This window comes from Vulpes vulpes, chromosome 10, assembly GCF_048418805.1.
Source record: "Vulpes vulpes isolate BD-2025 chromosome 10, VulVul3, whole genome shotgun sequence".
Lineage (NCBI taxonomy): Eukaryota > Metazoa > Chordata > Mammalia > Carnivora > Canidae > Vulpes > Vulpes vulpes.
In genome coordinates this window covers 31,282,878-31,301,452 of record NC_132789.1, presented here as the reverse complement: position 1 = coordinate 31,301,452, position 18,575 = coordinate 31,282,878, and the positions used below count along the sequence as shown (strand labels likewise).

The 18,575-nt window shown below is 46.5% G+C and overlaps 1 pseudogene; it reads right to left on the bottom strand.

The window, feature by feature from the left end:
- Nucleotides 1-3,570: 3,570 nt before the first annotated feature.
- On the bottom strand, nt 3,571-4,672 carry LOC112907454 (aldo-keto reductase family 1 member A1 pseudogene; annotated as a pseudogene).
- Nucleotides 4,673-18,575: the final 13,903 nt, after the last annotated feature.

Genomic DNA, 18,575 nt, shown 5'->3' with positions numbered 1-18,575 from the left:
AAGGGAATATAAGGGAAGGGAGAAGAGATGTGTGGGAGATATCAGAAAGGGAGACAGAACATAAAGACTCCTTAACTCTGGGAAATGAACTAGGGGTGGTGGAAGGGGAGGAGGGCGGGGGGTGGGTGTGAATGGGTGACGGGCACTGAGGGGGGCACTGGACGGGGATGAGCACTGGGTGTTATTCTGTATGTTGGCAAATTGAACACCAATAAAAAATAAATTTATTATTAAAAAACTGAAGTGTGTCTGAGCCAGGGTGGTGTCCCAGGACTCTCTGTTCAGAGGGAATCCTAATAAGGCAGCTTAATGTGAACTGGGTACAAATTGGGGTCTCGGTATGCTCAGCACCAGCTGAAACCTGGGGTGGCAATTGGAGCCAGGATTGAAGTGGGATTGGGGGTCCTAGTGTGTTCCCAGAGAGGATGCCCTGGTGGGGTGCCTGGAGTTGAGGTGGGTGTCATGCCAGGAAGTTGAGGTGCTGGATGAAGGAAGTGCCCTGCCTGGGGGGCTGAAGCCAAAGTAGGCATGAGCCAGGAGGCCCCAGAGCTCTCCACACCACGAGTGACCTAGCAATCCTTCTGGAGTTAAATTTCTATGGACATGGAGTATTATGAGGTTATCTATGCCTATGACACCTTGGCAAGACAGCCAGATGTGTAGTGAGTGCTGTCCGGGGATCTCAGTGTCTGCTGCTCTGGGGCTGCCTTCTTGGAATGGCAGGCACTGGTGTGGGCTGGGAGCCTGAGTCTGAGTTGATAGGTATACGAGGACTTCCAGCTCCTGCTCCTTTCTACCTTGTCAAGTTGGGGGGATATTGTAAACCATGGCTCTTGCCAGCCCCTACAACCAGTCAAGAGTCCTGGCCACTACCCTGCCTTTTGTCAGGGTTATAAGACAGTTTCCTTTATATTCTAGTTGCTCTTTTCAACCCCAGCTTTTCTTCTGTGCCCCAATGCCAATAAATCTTCTCATGGCCCCTCAGTATTATCCCTCCCCACTGTATTTTGCCATGTCGGGAGTGGGGATTCCCTTCAGTACCATTGTCTCTGTCTGTCTTGCTGTTGGTAGAGATAGGATATGTCCACAGACAGGGTGAATTCAGGGTCTTTCTACATCACCATCTTGGATCAGCTGGATTTCTATTTTTAATCATGTTTCTAGTGGTTATCATAAAAATCCCAGGATGCTACTCTAAGCCTTCTGTAGCCCTGCAAAGTTACCTGCATCCATTTTGGCATCTCTGCTTTCATGAAATTGAGAATCCTCCTGTGGCCCCTGGTTTTAAACAGTGAATTTGCCTCTGACTATCTCACCTGGATTACTCAGTTTCTATTTCTCCATGGACCTGAGATCTCAGATCTCAGGTTATCACCTTATTCATAACACAGTGGTCATTATGCACATGTTTAAGCCTTGCTCACTTTGGTGTTTCCTTATGCCTTCTGATGCTTGATTTTACTATGATTGTGCTCCCATCCATGTGTTTTCATTTAAAAATTTCATTTTTTATTAATGATTTCTGTATCTCTGTACAGGGAGAAGAGGGTGTGTCACAAGATACTGTTGCAATTCCTGTCTGACTCATATTTCTCGCTCAGGTTCTACGGTCCAGATTTGGAGTGGTCGTCTGGACTACATGAGGATGGCTAAGATTAAAGTGGTAGCAGTGGACTGAAGCACCTCAACCTAAAATATATATTTTATAATGAAATTTACAATATTCTTGACTGAATGTGGGTGGCGAAGTATTAGAATTTGGGGGTTTTTATTTTTTTAAATAATTTGTTGTTTCAGGAGAACACAGAAAGTCAAAGAAATAGGCAGAGAAGTAGGCTTCCTGTGGGGAACCTGATGCCAGCCCAATTCCAGGACCCTGGGACTTCATTCTTTTATGCCTTATTAATATTCCATTGTATCTCTATACCACATCTTTTTTATCCATTTATCTATGGAAGGACACTTGGGTACTTACATAATTTGGCTATTGTAAATATCCCTGCCATAAGCATAGGAGTGCATATATCTTCCTCACTGAGTGCTTTCGTATTCTTTGCGTAGATACCCGGTATGAGGAATTCCATATGGTTATGGTTATTGTTTTTTCTTTTTCTGAGAAACTTCCATACAGTGGCTGCACCAGTTTGCATTTCCATCAACAGTGCACGAGGTGGCCTTTTGTCCACATCCACACGAATACTTGTTGTTTCTTGTGATTTTGGTTTTAGCCATTATTACAGGTGTGAGGTGATATCTCAGAGCATGTTTGATTATTTTTTGCATATCCCTGATGAAGAGTGCTGTTGAGCATCCTTCTGCGTACCTGTTAGCCATCTGTATGTCCTTTTGGAGAAATATCTGTTCATATCTTGTATCCATTTTTAAATTTGATTCTTTAGGGGTTTTTTTGGTGTGGTTCCCTAATTTCTTTATATATTTGGAGACTAATTCTTCATCAGATATGTCATTTGCAAATATCTCCTTCCATTCAATAGGTTGTATGTTAGTATGCGATGGTATCTTTTGCTCTGCAGAAGCTTTTTTATTTTGTTTTAGTCCTAAAAGTTTATTCTTCCTTTAGCACCTCTTGCTTTAGGAGACCTAGCCAGAGAAATGTGACAGTTGAAGTCAGCAAAATGACCCCCTCTGTTCTCTTCTAGGATTTTTAAGGCTTTGGGTCTCACATCTAGGTCTTTAATCCATTTTGACTTTACTTCTGTGTGTGGCATTAGAAATAGTTCCAGGTTCATTCTTTTGCCCATAACTGTCCAGCATTCTGACATCATAAATTGACATCATCTTTTTCTACTGGATGTTCTTGTCTCCTTTTCATAAATTAGTTGACTATCCATTGTGGGTTTATTTCTGTGCTGTTTGTTCTGTGTGTCTACTTTTGTGCCTTACCATAGTGTTTTGATCACTACAGGTTTGCAACATGCCCTGAGAGCTGGAATTTTGGTAGTTCTAGCTTTCTTCTTCTTTCTCAGAATTGCTTTGGCTGCTCACATTCGTAGTTATTTTTGAAGATTTTATTCATTTCTTTATTTCAGAGAGAGAGAGCATGAGAGAGATGGAGACAGAAAAAGAGACACAGAGAGAGAGAATGAGTAGGAGGAGCAACAGTCAGAGGGAGAGGGATATGCAGGCTCCCCACTAATCAGGAAGCAGCTCTATGTGGGGCTCCATCCCAGGACCCTGGGATCATGACCTGGGCTGAAGGTAGATGCTTAACTGACTGAGTCACCCAGATAACCCTGTCCAGGGCCCTTGGTGTTTTCATACTCATTTGGGTATTATTTGTTCTTGTTTTGTGAGATAACCTGCTAGTATTTTCATAGGAAATGCGTTGAATATGTAGGTGCTTTGGGTACTATGGACATTTTAACAAGATTGATTTCTTCCAATTCATGTGATATCTTTCCATTTGTGTGTGTCATCTTCAATTACTTTCATTGGTGCTTTATAGTTTTTGGACCACAAGACTTTTGCCTCTTTGATTAGGTTTATTCCTATATATTTTATTCCTTTTGTGCAATTTTGAATACAGTTGTGGTTTTTTGTGTGTTTTTTTTTTTGTGGCTGCTCCAATGGCTTTATTAACTCCTTTCTGGGGGTGGCAGGACCTTGTAGTTGAAGAGCTGGGATGGAAACCAGGAAGTGGTGGTCTCAGTATGGATCATTAAAGGGGTACAGAGGGTGCCCTGCATCTCTCGGGACCCTCTTCCCATCCACTGTGAGCATGGGCACAATGTATTGCCAATTTTTATTCAGGGCATCTAGCTGCTTCATCTCGTCTGGGCTAAAGGTGAAGTCAAACACCTGGATGTTCTGGAGAATACGTGAAGGTGTGATACTCTTGGGGATGCAGATCACTTTCCGCTGGACCTGCCACCTGAGCAGGATCTGAGCTGGAGACCGGCCATACTTTTCAGCCAGTGCCAAGACTACCGGCTCCTCAAGTAGGACAGGCTCATCAGGATCACCTGCCATCAGGATCACCTGCCAAGCTCGATCAGAGGATCCCAGAGGGCTATAAGCGGTCACCTCCAGGCCGCGTGCTTGGCAGTGAGCAATTAGCTCCTTCTGAGCCAAGTATGGGTGACATTCCACCTGCAGGACAGCTGGGCGTACAGAGGCCACACTGAGCACATCATCGATCTGCTGACTGTTGAAATTGGACAGGCCCAGTGCTCGTACTAGTCCCTTAGCCACCAGTGCCTCCAGAGCTTTCCAGGTCTCCTTGTAGTGGGTAGAGTCATAGCGGATTGTCCCATCGGCATTTTTAGGGAAAGGGTTGTCTCCCCGCTCAAAGGCATAAGGCCAGTGCATCAGGTACAGGTCCAAATACTCCAGCTGGAGGTCAGCCAGTGTCTTCCGGAGGGCAGGCTCCACATCCTTGGGGTGGTGTTTAGTGTTCCACAGCTTAGAAGTCACAAAACAGTTCCTCTCAAAGCACCAACTTGCCAGGTCCTACGTTCTCCTTCAGGGCCTCCCCGATCTCAGCCTCATTGCCGTAGATAGCAGCACAGTCAATGTGGCGGTAGCCTACACTCAGGGCATACATAATAGCTGCTTTTACCTGGCCAGGATCACTCTTCCAGGTGCCCAGCCCAATCAGGGGCATCTTCTTCCCAGTGTGTAGGAGGACACATGAAGCCGCCATCACCCCCCCCCCCCCCGGCTGGAGCGCAGAGCGTCAACGAGGCAGTGTGACCTCTGCTCGGTTCTGTGCCCTGCCACGATCCAACACACCTCAGCTCCGGGAACTGCTGGGCTGCGAGGGAAGATGGCCCGATGCTGAAGGCCAGGACCTGGCTTAAGTCTGGCAGCGACGAGGAAGTTCCTCCCAGAGGGGAGAGGGCCGGGCGTTCAACATCCCGCGCGGCGGCGGACCCCACCCCTGTCCCCCGGGAGGAGCTGGCGGAAGCCCTACGGTTGTGTTTTTAATTCTTCTTTCTACTTTATTACTGCATAGAAACACTACCAATTTATGGGTATTAATTTTGTATCCTACAACTTTACTAAATTCACTTATTATTTCCAAATATTTTTTTGGTGGAGCCTTTAGAGTTTTCTGTATAAAGTATCATGTCGTCTTCAAATAGTGGCCGTTTAACTTCTTTACCAATATGGATGCCTCTTGTTTTCCTTGTTCAGTTGCTCTGGCTGGGTTTTCCAGTAGTATGTTGAACTAAAGTGGTGAGAGTGGACTTTCTTGTCCTGTTCCTAATCTTAACAGAAGAGTTCTCAGTGTTTCATCATTGGGTATGATATTGGCTGTGTATTTTTCATATATGGCTCTTAGTATGTTGAGGTACGTTCTTACTAAACCTACTTTTTCGAGCGTTTATCATGCATGGGTGTCAAATTTTGATAAATCATTTTCCTTCATCTATTGATAGGACCACATGATTTTTATCCTGTGTTTGTGGTGTTGTGTATCATGGTGACTCACTTGTAGATACTGAACCTTGCCTACAGTCTTTCTGATGCAGTCTAAACAGCTGGAAATGAAAAATATCACAGAGACTGACTTTTAGGTCCAAAACTGTCTTAAGGCATAAATGGAAATAGCCAGAGGCCAGAAATAGAGGGGAATTCATGTATGTGAGCTGGGTGAAGCCATGGGGCTGGCTTTCAAATTTCAAAGCCAGGTGGCATAGGTTGCAGGGGCCACAGCTGTGCTGCACAAGATAAGTAATCGAATGCAATAAGAAGACATCAAACCACATGTTTATGGTATACCTAAAATAAAATAACTTCGCAAATCTGCAGTGTGGTTTCATTGTAACACCACCATTAATTCAAAGTTTTCATAGAGGTTGGGAGCATCTCCTTATGTTGTATGTAGATAATAGCTTCTAGAGCACTGTTTTAAACAAGCCATGATGAGGAAGCACACATTTCTTTGACTAATAAAGAATTAAATTCCCACAAGCGTGTGAGCTGGTGAAGTAAGGCAAAAGTAGAGAAATAAAAATATTTTGAAACTATAAGGGTTTCTTCTTTGTTATTTAGTTAGTTCCTTTGCTTTTTACAGAAGCAAAAATAAGTCTAGCACCATGCTAATGATTCAAGACTAAGAGAATACAAATGAAATACAGTCACCTCAATCTGATATTCATTACCTGCTCCTGAAAATCAGACATTTACAGTAAACATGACAACCGGGCACACAGTCCCCACTATTTTAAATAGAGAAACTTATAGTTTTTCTTTTTCAACAATGATTGCACTTCAATCCGTCTAAAATCTCCAATCCCTGTTTTCTGAAATGTAAACACTTTCATGTATGTTTTAGTGTAATATCTATAGGCTGTATTGCAGAGATAGTATTGGTCTCTCTGTGTGCAGCATCCAGATTTCACAAATACCACATTTGACCATATTCATAGAATCAATGTCTTTCCCTCTTTTTCCATCCACATATCTTTCACCGACCTACCTATCATCTGTCTCCATGTAATCATTCTTTCATTATTCACCATAGTTTAGTGTGTGTTCATGAGCATTTTCCTGAGCCATTTATCAACACACCTAAATTCAAATTCTACCAATCATTTCATTTAGAGTGAAATAAACCCTAATCCATCTGGGTTAAACTGAGGCAGCAAAGGACGCACTTCAATTGTCTCCTTTCAATTTGGAAAATTCCTTCAGTTTGTCTTTGGGCTTCATAGCCTTAATCTTTTTTTTAATGTTCAATTCAATCAAGTTTTATTGGTGCAGGACACAAAATCAACAACAATACAGTACAGTACAAAGTAGTGATTCAATAATTCTACACATGACTCAGTGCTCATCCTGGTGACTGTGTTCTTAAGGGTTGAGTCTGCAGGATTTTCTATATTTAGTTCATCTCATCTGTAAATAAATAATTTTACTTCTTTTTAGATGGATTTTATTCTTTATCTTGCCTGATTGCTCCAGCTAGGACGTGCAGTATTATGTTGAGTAAGAGTGGTGAGAGTGGACACCCTTGTCTTGCTCCTGATGGCAAAGGAAAAGTTTTCTAACCTTTCTAACCTTTCTATTGTGAGTTTGACATGTATAGTCCTCTTTTAAGTTGAGGTATATTCCTTTTACAATCAGTTTGTTGAAGGTTTGTTGTTTTTTTTATAATAAATTTATTTTTTATTGGTGTTCAATTTGCCAACACACAGAATAACACCCAGTGCTCATCCCGTCAAGTGCCCCCCTCAGTGAGGTCCCAGCCTGCAGGGTGTTGTTGGAAGAGCTGGAAGGGCCTGCAGAAATGAGTGGCGGGTAGCAGAGAGAGGGTCAGCAGGACTCTGGTGGGAGCGGGGCTGTGCTAGGGCAAGCCGGGAGACCGTGGGCACATCACGTGGGGTTCCGTGAGGGTTGAATGGCGGTAGCTGGAAAGGCGGAACCGGCAGCTGCCTTTAACATGGGAGAGGAAAGGGACTGTAGAGTTCGGGAGCTGGCCTTGCGAGGGTGGGGCTTCTCCTGCAGACTCCCTGCCTGGTGTGGGCCAGAGGGCAGAGGCAGCTGCTTGGGGACCCAGTGGTTAGTCCAGCCTGATGCTGGGGAGTAAGCAGGGGTGAGATGGGTGGAAGGGGCTGAGGAGAGTGAATATGAGGAGGTACCTGGAAGGGGCTCTGACAGGGAGAGCGGGGCCCCAGGTGAGCCGTGTGTCCTGTTCCAGAAAGGATGCAGCCAGCCTGCCCCTGCAGCACATTTTCCAGGGTGTCCTTGGGGCCCTGGCAGTCCTGCTTCTTCCTGCACCTCTGGTAATCTGTATTTCTGCTGGTGAGTGTGGGGAGAGCTGGAGGAGGAGCAGCCCCTCCAGCAGACAGGGGGAAAGCCAGGAGGGCTGCTTGCTGAACGCAGTCCCAGGTGGCCAGTCTCACCCCAAAAATGCATGTCTGACAGCCTGTATCGTTGCTTCCTTTTGAGAGTGTCCATCATCAGCAGTGATGAGGACCCCCGCTCTGGGTGTGGTGTCCATCTCCGAGGATCCTTTTGTCATGTCCTCTGGGATCCATTCTGCTTGTGAGAAGCTCAAAGGTCTTTGTTGTGGAGGCCTGCCATGTCACGTGCGGGGGAACAGATCCTCCAGGCGTGTTTCTTCTCCTCGTGTCCAGGTGCATCCAGTTCACGCCTTTCCATCCTCTGAGTCCCCACCGAAGCTGCAGACCGAGGCCGAGGCACCTCGTGGCTCATCGTCTCTGAGGACCTCAGGCGAATCTGGAGCCTCTGGGACGAGGTCAGACTGTCCTGCTGTGCCGCTGCGGGAAACATCAGGGGCAGTTGTAGGAGACAGAGCGCTGTGCTGTTTGGGGGCAGCTCTAACTAGGAGTCTAGGGTTTCTTGTTGGACCTGCCTTCTGAGGCTTTGGGGTGGAGGTCGCCTGCAGGACGCATGTGTGTCATGAGCAAAGTGAAGCCTCCATGCCCCCAGGGCTAAATGGAGGCTATATCCCCAGTGTCCCGGGGGCCCCTTCCCTGACTGTGGCCCACTCTGGGAGCCCTCAACCTGCCCTATTCTGTGGAGGAGACTTTGTGCCCATGAGCATTGCAGGCAGCCTGGCAGGGACGATGTGCTCTGGTCTTGCACAGGAAGTGACTTTGCACGACACTCACACTGAGGGATGGACATGGGTAAGTTGGGAGCAGATGGCGCGGCCTGCCCCCTGATGGCCTGACCTGCAGATTGAGCAGAACAGTAGAGCCTCACACTCACACCAAGAAATGTGCCATGAGGTGACCACCCCCCATGTCCCACAGGCTTCATTGAGGTTCAGGGGACCCCAGGAGATGGGAAACTCCCAATTGAGGGACAATCCATTTGTCCGATGGTGCCGGGGTCTGCTCTGTGCCCCAGGGATGCACCACTGGATGAGGTGAGCTGTGCTGCTCGCATGGGCCTCGGGGTCTGTATGATGCCACTCATTCCTCAGACATCTAAAGTGGCGGTTCAGATAAAGACTCCTAACTCTGGGAAATGAACTAGGGGTGGTGGAAGGGGAGGAGGGTGGGGGGTGGGGGTGAATGGGTGACAGGCACTGAGGGGGACACTTGACAGGATGAGCACTGGGTGTTATTCTGTATGTTGGTAAATTGAACACCAATAAAAAATTAATTTATTAAAATAAATAAATAAATAAAATAAAGTGGAGGTTCAGGCCAACACCCCAACTAATTATGTTCTGGGGTGAGATGTCAACTTCCATCAGTAGTTGGGAGGGCAGGGCTGGGCCCTGCAGAACGAGGGGGTGCACAACTCCAGGGGCCCTCTGCCAGAGGACTACAGTGCACAGGCCTTCTCTGGCCTTCTCTGGCCCCCTCCCTCTACATTCATCAGCAACTGGAGGACATAGCATAGCTCCCTCAGGGCATCCTATGGGTTTGGGTCCCGTTCCCTGTGAGATGTACTCAGGGCATCCTTCGGGGCCTGTAGGGATCATGACCTTCCTCTTGCATCCTCAGCCCTGAAGAGCAGCACCCCAGCTTTTTGGTTGGTTTTCCTGCGGTGCCAACTAGTATGTCAGGGAGGTGTGGAGAACATGTGTCTGTGTTGCTTCCTCTCTTTCTGCCAAACTCACCTTCTTCCTAGTTCCTCTTTTTCTCCTGAGTGACCGATTTCTTCTGTTGCTTCCTCCCTTATATCAGTGGAAGCGATGCTTCTTGAGAGCTGAAAGGAAGAGCAAAATCAGGCATGACTACAGATACCAAACCAGGGAGTGGGGGCACTTGTTGGGGTCACACAGCAGGTCCCCTTCCTGATTCCTCCCCACCTGGGTGGGCTCCACCCTGCTGACCCCAGCCCCACTCCCTCCTCGGCTGTTCAGAGCTAATCCCAGACTCAGTGGTGAAGGGTGAGGGTGATGCTGAGAGAGCGGGGAAGAGGTCTGTAGAGTGATTCCATAGACACTGCAGGTGCCAAGACTAAGTAAAAAAAGCAGCCCCTCCAGCAGACCTGCAGGAGCCAAAGGTCTTCAGTGGGGACATCGTAGAGGATGGATCTGGGGAATATCTAGGAAGAGGTGCTTATGGGTAGCAGAGAGAGGAAGTACAAGAGACAGAGGAGGAAATGAATTAATTACAGGCACAATGTTGCTCCTTTCACGTGAATCCCCGCTATCCGTGGAGTCATCTTCCACTGGGCAGGGCAGCAATGAGGTGGGCGCAGCCATGAGAAAGGAAATGGAAAGTTAGTGGGGGTGAAAACCCATGGCTTGCTCCTCTTGGGATGAGGGACTCTGACCTCAAGATGATGGGTCCTCAGCTCTGGGGCCTCCCTGCACTTAGTCCCTTCATCTCTACAGGGTGGAAGTGGATCTCTCATCTCCCAGCTGTGTGTCCCACCCGTGGGTTCTCTCCATGCCTAGGAATGATGTCTGTGTCATCCTGTCCCTCCTCTGGGAGGTCACTGTCCCTGTGACTGTGTGACCAGGACTTGACCTTTCTCTCTCCCTACTCCCCTTCCTCCTCTCCTAACAACTCTCCATTTCCTTCCCCTTTCCATCCTCCACCAATCATATTGTTCTTAAATATTGGATAGGCAAGGACTGGCAGGAGATATCCTGGCACCCACTCAGTCAATCCCCTGAACCCTCTGTGTCAGAACAAGCTATCTTGGTCTGGGATTGCTGGGGAACTTGAATGAGACGGTGCCACACACGTCCACATAGCCAGTGTTGGCTCTTGGGACGAGATGGTCTTCCTTGGCACACGAGCCCGCCTTAAACAACCTCATCTGTTCCCAGAAGTGATACAGAGCAGAAGTGGAAATGAGAGGGTAGTGAATTGTCCAAATTCCCCCTGAATATTCAAGTGAAGTGCTGGAAAATATCCAACAGGGCAGCCCACTGAACACATGGTGCCTACCAGGGCTGGCGCAGAACCTTACAGGGAGGGCAGGGTGGTAGGGCTCTGGGGCAGGTCTGAGGACAGGTGACGGGGTGGGCATAAGTAGGGTGTAGGGGACAAGGCCTATGCTGTGAGGCTGGAGAATTGGATTGTGAAAGGAATAGTGACCCTGTAGCCCTGCTAGCAGATGTTCTGCCCTAGGCCTAGGCCATGCCTGGTGACAGGTCCGCGGGATGCTTGGTCAAAAGTTGTGTGTGTGTGTGTGTGTGTGTGTGTGTGTGTGTGTGTGCATGTGAAGCAGGCCCAGCCACACCTTCACACAGGCCTCTAGGTCCCCTGTGGCCAAGGAGCATCTCCAGGTCTTCAGTATATGGCCTCTCGCTCATGGAAGCATGTTTATGACAGACTGGTTTGTGTGGTGAAGCTGGCATGACCTAAGCAACCCAGGCGTGCATGTAGTGACCGCAGAGGAGATGTCCCTTAACATCCCCAACTCTGGGAGTTGACTTTAAGATGTGGGAAATGGGTCAGGAGCCTGAAGGTCCATTACACGTCATGTATCTTACAAGGGACAGAGTTTCCTTCTCTCTTTTTTTTTTTTTTGCCATTTTATTTTTTTAATAATAAATTTATTTTTATTGGTGTTCAATTTGCCAACATACAGAATAACACCCAGTGCCCATCCCGTCAAGTGCCCCCCTCAGTGCCCATCACCCATTCACACCCACTCCCTGCCCTCCTCCCCTTCCACCGCCCCTAGTTCGTTTCCCAGAGTTAGGAGTCTTCATGTTCTGTCTCCCTTTCTGATATTTCCTACCCATTTCTTCTCCCTTCCCTTCTATTCCCTTTCACTATTATTTATATTCCCCAAATGAATGAGAACATATAATGTTTGTCCTTCTCCGATTGACTTACTTCACTCAACATAATACCCTCCAGTTCCATCCACGTTGAAGCAAATGGTGGGTATTTGTCATTTCTAATGGCTGAGGAATATTCAATTGTATACATAGACCACAGCTTCTTTATCCATTCATCTTTCGATGGACACCGAGGCTCCTTCCACAGTTTGGCTATTGTGGCCATTGCTGCTAGAAACATCGGGGTGCAGGTGTCCCGGCATTTCATTGCATCTGCATCTTTGGGATAAATCCCCAGCAGTGCAATTGCTGGGTCGTAGGGCAGGTCTATTTTTAACCCTTTGAGGAACCTCCACACAGTTTTCCAGAGTGGCTGCACCAGTTCACATTCCCACCAACAATGTAAGAGGGTTCCCCTTTCTCCACATCCTCTCCAACATTTGTTGTTTCCTGCATTGTTAATTTTCCCCATTCTCACTGGTGTGAGGTGGGATCTCATTGTGGTTTCAGAGTTTCCTTCTCATCTACTTTCTGGCTCACATGACAACTTAGTTTCCTGGTTCTCAGATTTGGGAGAGGGTTGCTCTGGCATCCAGGTCATGTCCATCATAGGGCAATGACAAGAAAGATACCCAATCTCTGCCACACGACTGCCGAGTGGTGCTGGGCAACAAAACCAAGCTTTGACATTTAGCAGCAGAGAAGGGTAGGAAGTTCACATTGTATGGGATAGATCATTAAAACAGCAAACCCATATAATGTTTGTCCTTCTCCGATTGACTTATTTCACTCAGCATGATACCCTCCAGTTCCATCCATGTCGAAGCAAATGGTGGGTATTTGTCATTTTTAATGGCTGAGGAATATTCCATTGTATACATAAACCACATCTTCTTTAAGGGAATAGAAGGGAAGGGAGAAGAAATGGGTAGGAAATATCAGAAAGGGAGACAGAACATGAAGACTCCTAACTCTGGGAAATGAACTAGGGGTGGTGGAAGGGGAGGAGGGCGGGGCGTGGGGGTGAATGGGTGACGGGCACTGAGGGGGGCACTTGACGGGATGAGCACTGGGTGTCATTCTGTATGTTGGCAAATTGAACACCAATAAAAAATAAATTTAGTATTAAAAAAATAAAAATAAAACAGCAAACCCAGGGAAAGGGATCAGAAATGCAGCACACAAGGAAGGCCCCTGGACACAATTTCTGGTCCTATTACGTCAGCAAAATAGGAGATGAACAAATCAGATTGCTAGCCAGTATTTCCCTTTCATTTTTGATTTCTTGCCCACCTTCTCCATTCTCTTGAGTAGGAGATGCACACCCAGGGTCCCAGGAACCCTCTGCCACTGTTCCCTACCTGAGCCCTGTTCCCTACCTGCCGAGTCTTCCTCCCCACTGCTGGAGCCATCTATGCTCTCCAGACACAAATCTGTAGGAACACAAGCATGAGCAATCCTGTTATTGGAGGGAGGGGCTCACCCATTCATCCTACTCTAGTTGAGTTCTCTGTGGGTCATGAGGCATCTACCTGCCTGACCTTTCTGGTGTGTTCTAAGATGTGCACTGGACTTGGGGGAGTCAGAGACCTTCAACATGACAGGGATCACAGTTTCAAACCTTCTAGTGAGACCGAGATGCTATAGGAATCCACTTCATCCTGTCCATTCTACTCGCCCTTTATAGTGTTCCTCTCCAACTGTGGCATGTGAAATTCCAGCAGTTATGGAGACCCCTGACATGTGGCTAATGTGTGTGAGCAATGTGTGGAGGGTTTATTTTCTTTTATGATTTTAGTGTAGTTATCGAGTTAATGATTGTGTCAAATGGACTATAGACAGACTCTCCTTGGACTACAGAGCACTAGCATCCAACAACAAGCAAGACATAACCCCTGCTCATTCCCATTACATTAATTGCTGGCCTGATATGACCATTCACATGTAGGTTGTTCCTGGGCTCTCACACATGCCAGGCACTACTGGAGGCCTTTGCACACTAAGAGAATGAGGTGGACACCCCGTTCTTGGATAAATGGCCACAGAGTCAATGTAGCAGCTCTTCAATCACAATGTCATATTATAGAAATCTAAAAGCTACTAAAATACAGATGGAACCACAAAGGAATACAGGTACCAAAACATTGTTGAGAATGAAGAACAAGGTGGTGGCTCAGTAGTTGCTGACTTCCAAGTACATTAGACAGCCACACTAGGCAAGCAGCGTGTGCTGGCATAAAAGTAAGGACACACTGCAGCAGAATAGAGAGCCCCAAAATAAATGCACTCATTCATGCCATATTGATCCTTGAGGAGACCACGTGATGGGAAAAGTTTACCCTCTTCAATAATGAGCAGAATGAAAAGGCATCCTACATATTGGAGAAGATATTTGCAACCCTTATATCAGAAAAGGTGTTCCTTTTCAAAATGGAAAAAAAAAAAACAATAAAAAGGCATTTATACCGAATTGGAGAACAAGAAGAAGGCTTGAGTAGACATTGCCCTAAGGGAAAAAAAATCAGTGGCCAACAGACCTATGAAAAGCACAACATAACATATCATGAGGGGAAATGCAAGTCCAAAGGACGATGAGTATCATTTCATCTGTTAGAACGGTGAGGACTCAATCCCAAAACCCAAACCTACTACTAATGTTGCTGAGGATGTGGATAATTTGGGTCTTTGTATGTTATTAGGCGGGTAGGCAATCAGGAAGGACCGACCGCTAGGCCTGGCCATCCTTGCTGGATGAAGGAAGGTCAAGGAGAGGAGCAGGAAAGTGTGTAGAAACACTGCCTCTGACACTTTCCTACAGAGAATCGAATCCATATGAAATAGTCAATCTAAATGAGGTTAAACCCTAAAATGCATGCTACCTGTTACTGACAGAGTCTGGTGAGCCCTACTGACACTTTGAAGTTCAGCAAAGCTGCCACTGCATTGTGGACATCTTCAAGACAGTTGCTTTGCTCAGGATAAACAGGCATCGCTCCAACCTGTGTCTCATCTCTTTCAAGAACAGTGTGCTGCAGGCTGATTCAATTCTAGAAAAACGATCCTATGGTTTTATAATTGTTCACTAATCATCATAAGTAAAATGCTTATGATTTCAACATACTGATGTCCCTGCATTTCACCAAGGCCTCCATCAACAAAGTGCTATTTCTTTCCATTCATCCTTTTCTGTGCAATGTGTGGGTGTCCGTCACATCAGTGGGGACCCATTCTCCCAGGAGCCAACCAGCAAGTGGCAAGTTCTGGACTGAGGGGGGGGCGACTTATGTGAGCACTGACACTGTTTAACCTGGCCCTGGTCATGTAGGGTGGTGGGCACCAAGCTAATGGCAAAGCTTTACTTTGAGCTCCTATTTGACACTCGCTATTCAGTGTGCTTACAAATGTTGAGCACTATTTTTTTTATTGGTGTTCAACTTGCCAACATAGAGCATAACACTCAGTGCTCATCTCGCCAAGTGACCCCCTCAGTGCCCATCACCCAGTCACCCCAACCCCCTGCCCACCTCCCTTTCCACTACCCCTTGTTCATTTCCCAGAGTTAGGTGTCTCTCATGTTTTGTCACCCTCACTGATATTTTCACTCATTATTTTTAAGGCTAATGATGCTGCTATGAAATAGATGGAAATATCCTCCTGATTCTTCTCTGCTTTGACCCTGCATGAGACACATCCCCAGCCAGGACAGATGTCTGATCTTGATTTCTGCCCCAACCCTGTCTGTGGAAAGTGAATACTAAGCAAACCTCCAGGTGCAGCTGTGGTGAGAGAGGAATGTGGGGTCCTAAGCAGTGTGCCCGGTGGGGGTGAGGTTTACTTTTAGAAATTTGACACTTGCATTGATTTGCCTAAGTGAGAAATGTCTTCTGATGGAACACACACACTCAACGCACCCACTCATACAATCACATCACATCCAGTCACACAGGAACAAACCCAGCCTCCTACAGACAACCTATATCTCCTAAATGACCTACTTGCTTCCAGAGTCTGTAGAGCTGGTCAATCATTTTTTCTCACAACCCCACCCTCCATTCCCAGTAGGAACCCAGGATCAGGGAAGCTCTCCAGAGCAAAGCAGAGGGGAAAGACCCACCTTGTTCATAAGCTAGATTGTTCCTTGAGAAGAGACAGATGTTGGAATACATAAAGCCACCATCTTGGGCTGCCTCCTCCTGCAGTTAGAGAGAGGGAAACACTATAAGGATCACGTCACCCTGTGCACATCATCTGCACATATCTTTTGTTCTCTTGGTGACATTAGTAAGACAGCAGAGATATAGTCATTGAGTCAGTGATCACAAAAAAAAAATGCTCAATGTGACCTGAAGAAACTTTAAATGTCAGATCTCACAGGTCCAGTTTGATCAGCAAACACAAAACTATGGAGGAAGATTATTTCCTGGAAAATGCTTGCTACCATTTGTTGTGTAACCGGTGTTCTTAAAGCCCCTCTAAATATGGTGTCAGTTGGTGATTGAAACTCAGGGCCACTGTCAGCACCAAGGAAATTGTATATACCTTCTGGGATGTACATGCTCCGAAGTTCATGTCTTAAATCCATGAATATGAAAATAAAGCATCAGTTGCATTTAACACAGAAAATGACTTTACCTGAGGGAGGGCTGGGGTTTCTTTCTCCGCCTTGAACTGAGAAGTTCTTGAGTCAGGCCCTTGAGGGGAGCTACGAGGACACAGCGCCACTGTGAAGATGCTGGTGGGGCTGCCCGGGAACTCGTCACGGAGTTTAGATGGATGAGGACATGAGTTGAGTGTGTACTGGCGGTTGGCTAGGAAGTTACAGACTGCTGCTGGGCATCCTCCTTGGTGGACAGAGGAAGGAATGAGAGAGGAGCAGGAAATAAATGAGAACAGGGGTTGTCTTTGTAGCTAAGTGAGACTGATCAAGGTGAAATAGTCCGTGGAAAGGGTTTAAACACTAAAGTGGCTTATCTGTGGAAGGAGCCTCGGTGTCCATCGAAAGATGAATGGATAAAGAAGATGTGGTTTATGTATACAATGGAATATTCCTCAGCCATTAGAAATGACAAATACCCACCATTTGCTTCGACGTGGATGAAACTGGAGGGTATGATGCTGAGTGAAGTAAGTCAATCGGAAAAGGACAAACAGTGTATGTTCTCATTCATTTGGGGAATATAAATAATAGTGAAAGGGAATATAAGGGAAGGGAGAAGAAATGTGTGGGAAATATCAGGAAGGGAAACAGAACATGAAGACTCCTAACTCTGGGAAACGAACTAGGGGTGGTGGAAGGGGAGGAGGGCGGGGGGTGGGGGTGAATGGGTGACGGGCACTGAGGGGGACACTTGATGGGATGGGCACTGGGTGTTTTTCTGTATGTTGGTAAATTGAACACCAATAAAAATTAATTTATTAAACAAATAAAAAAAATAAAGTGGCTTATATGTGATGACCGGGTCCCATAACCTCTCTTGACTGAAGTTTTGCTAAGCCGTCCCTCTCTTCTTCTTTGGAAATCAGCTCTTGCCCCAGGATCCCCATATACTGCTACTGTATTCATCATGTCTTTGTAAGATTTTGTGCTTGATGAAAAGCAGCCTTAATTGTGGGGCTGAATTCAACCCTAGGGAAAGTATCCTCATATGATTCTTTACTAATCATCTGTCCTAAGGAAACAAGACCTGAAACTACTGCCGTCGTATCTTTTCAAAATAACCAGTCAGCTTGATACATTCCTTCCACCTTTCTTGGGCTCTATGTGTGTGTATCCATTGAGTCAGGCTAGCCTGGGGCCATCAGACAAATGGGAAGTTCCTTACACAGAGGAGGCCTGGGGTGAGAGCTGGCACTCTCTAACCCAGCCATGCCTGAGATTTGCAATGGGAGTGTTGGGCACAAAGCTAACAACCAAGTTTGACATTCAGTTCCTATGTGATCCAGTGGACAGATGTTGCTCTGCGCTATCCTTGATGGGGACTCACATTTTCCAGAATCTGTGGGCTGACCCGGAATACATAGCCTTTCCTATGTGCACTTGACACCAGTGACAGGACAAAATCATTGATATGTGCACCGATAGCTGCCCTGGTTTACGTGACCGTGGAGGCCACTGTGTAATGTTGGGCCATGTAGGGGACTTTGGTAGAATCTAGTATATTAAGGTATGGACTCAGATGCTGGCTCTGCTTTGCTGACTAGCTATTTGTAGATAATGACCCCATGACTGAGCAATTAGTGCAGGTCAAGAACCTATAGCTACATTCGAACCGACACCTGGGTTCACACCTTGGCTGTCCATGTAGGGGGTCAAGGGTTTGGGTCATTCATCTCTGCACCATTGCCTTCTAATGAAAGGAAATGGAAACATCCTCCAGGTACAGCTGTGGTGAGGGAAGGATGAGCAGGTAATGGGTGTCACAATGATGAGATGACTTTGGAAAGGTGACACCTTTATTGTGCTGCAAGTGTGGGAATACCTCTTGGGAAATACACACATCCACATTCACATTCACACAGACACACACACACACGCTTGAGTGGGCACAGGTGCTCTTCGACCCACATGCACACACACCAACACCTCCTTCTTGCCATAGTGCCTCCAGGCCTTGTATAACACACTCTCAGTGCTTTAGTAGACAATCTCTTCTCACTATACCCCACCCCTCATTCCCAGGTGGAACCAAGAATCAAGTGGCAGACATCTTTTTACCCTAGATTGCAACACCATGGATATTACTCTTAAATACATACAGTTTTTCTTGGTCCCAGCAGCCACTGCGATTGGAGAAAATAAAACACAGTCTGAGTCACACCATCCTGTATACTGTCTGTACAGCTCTTTTGTTTGGTGAGGCCTTCGGGAAACTGGATGGAGTAC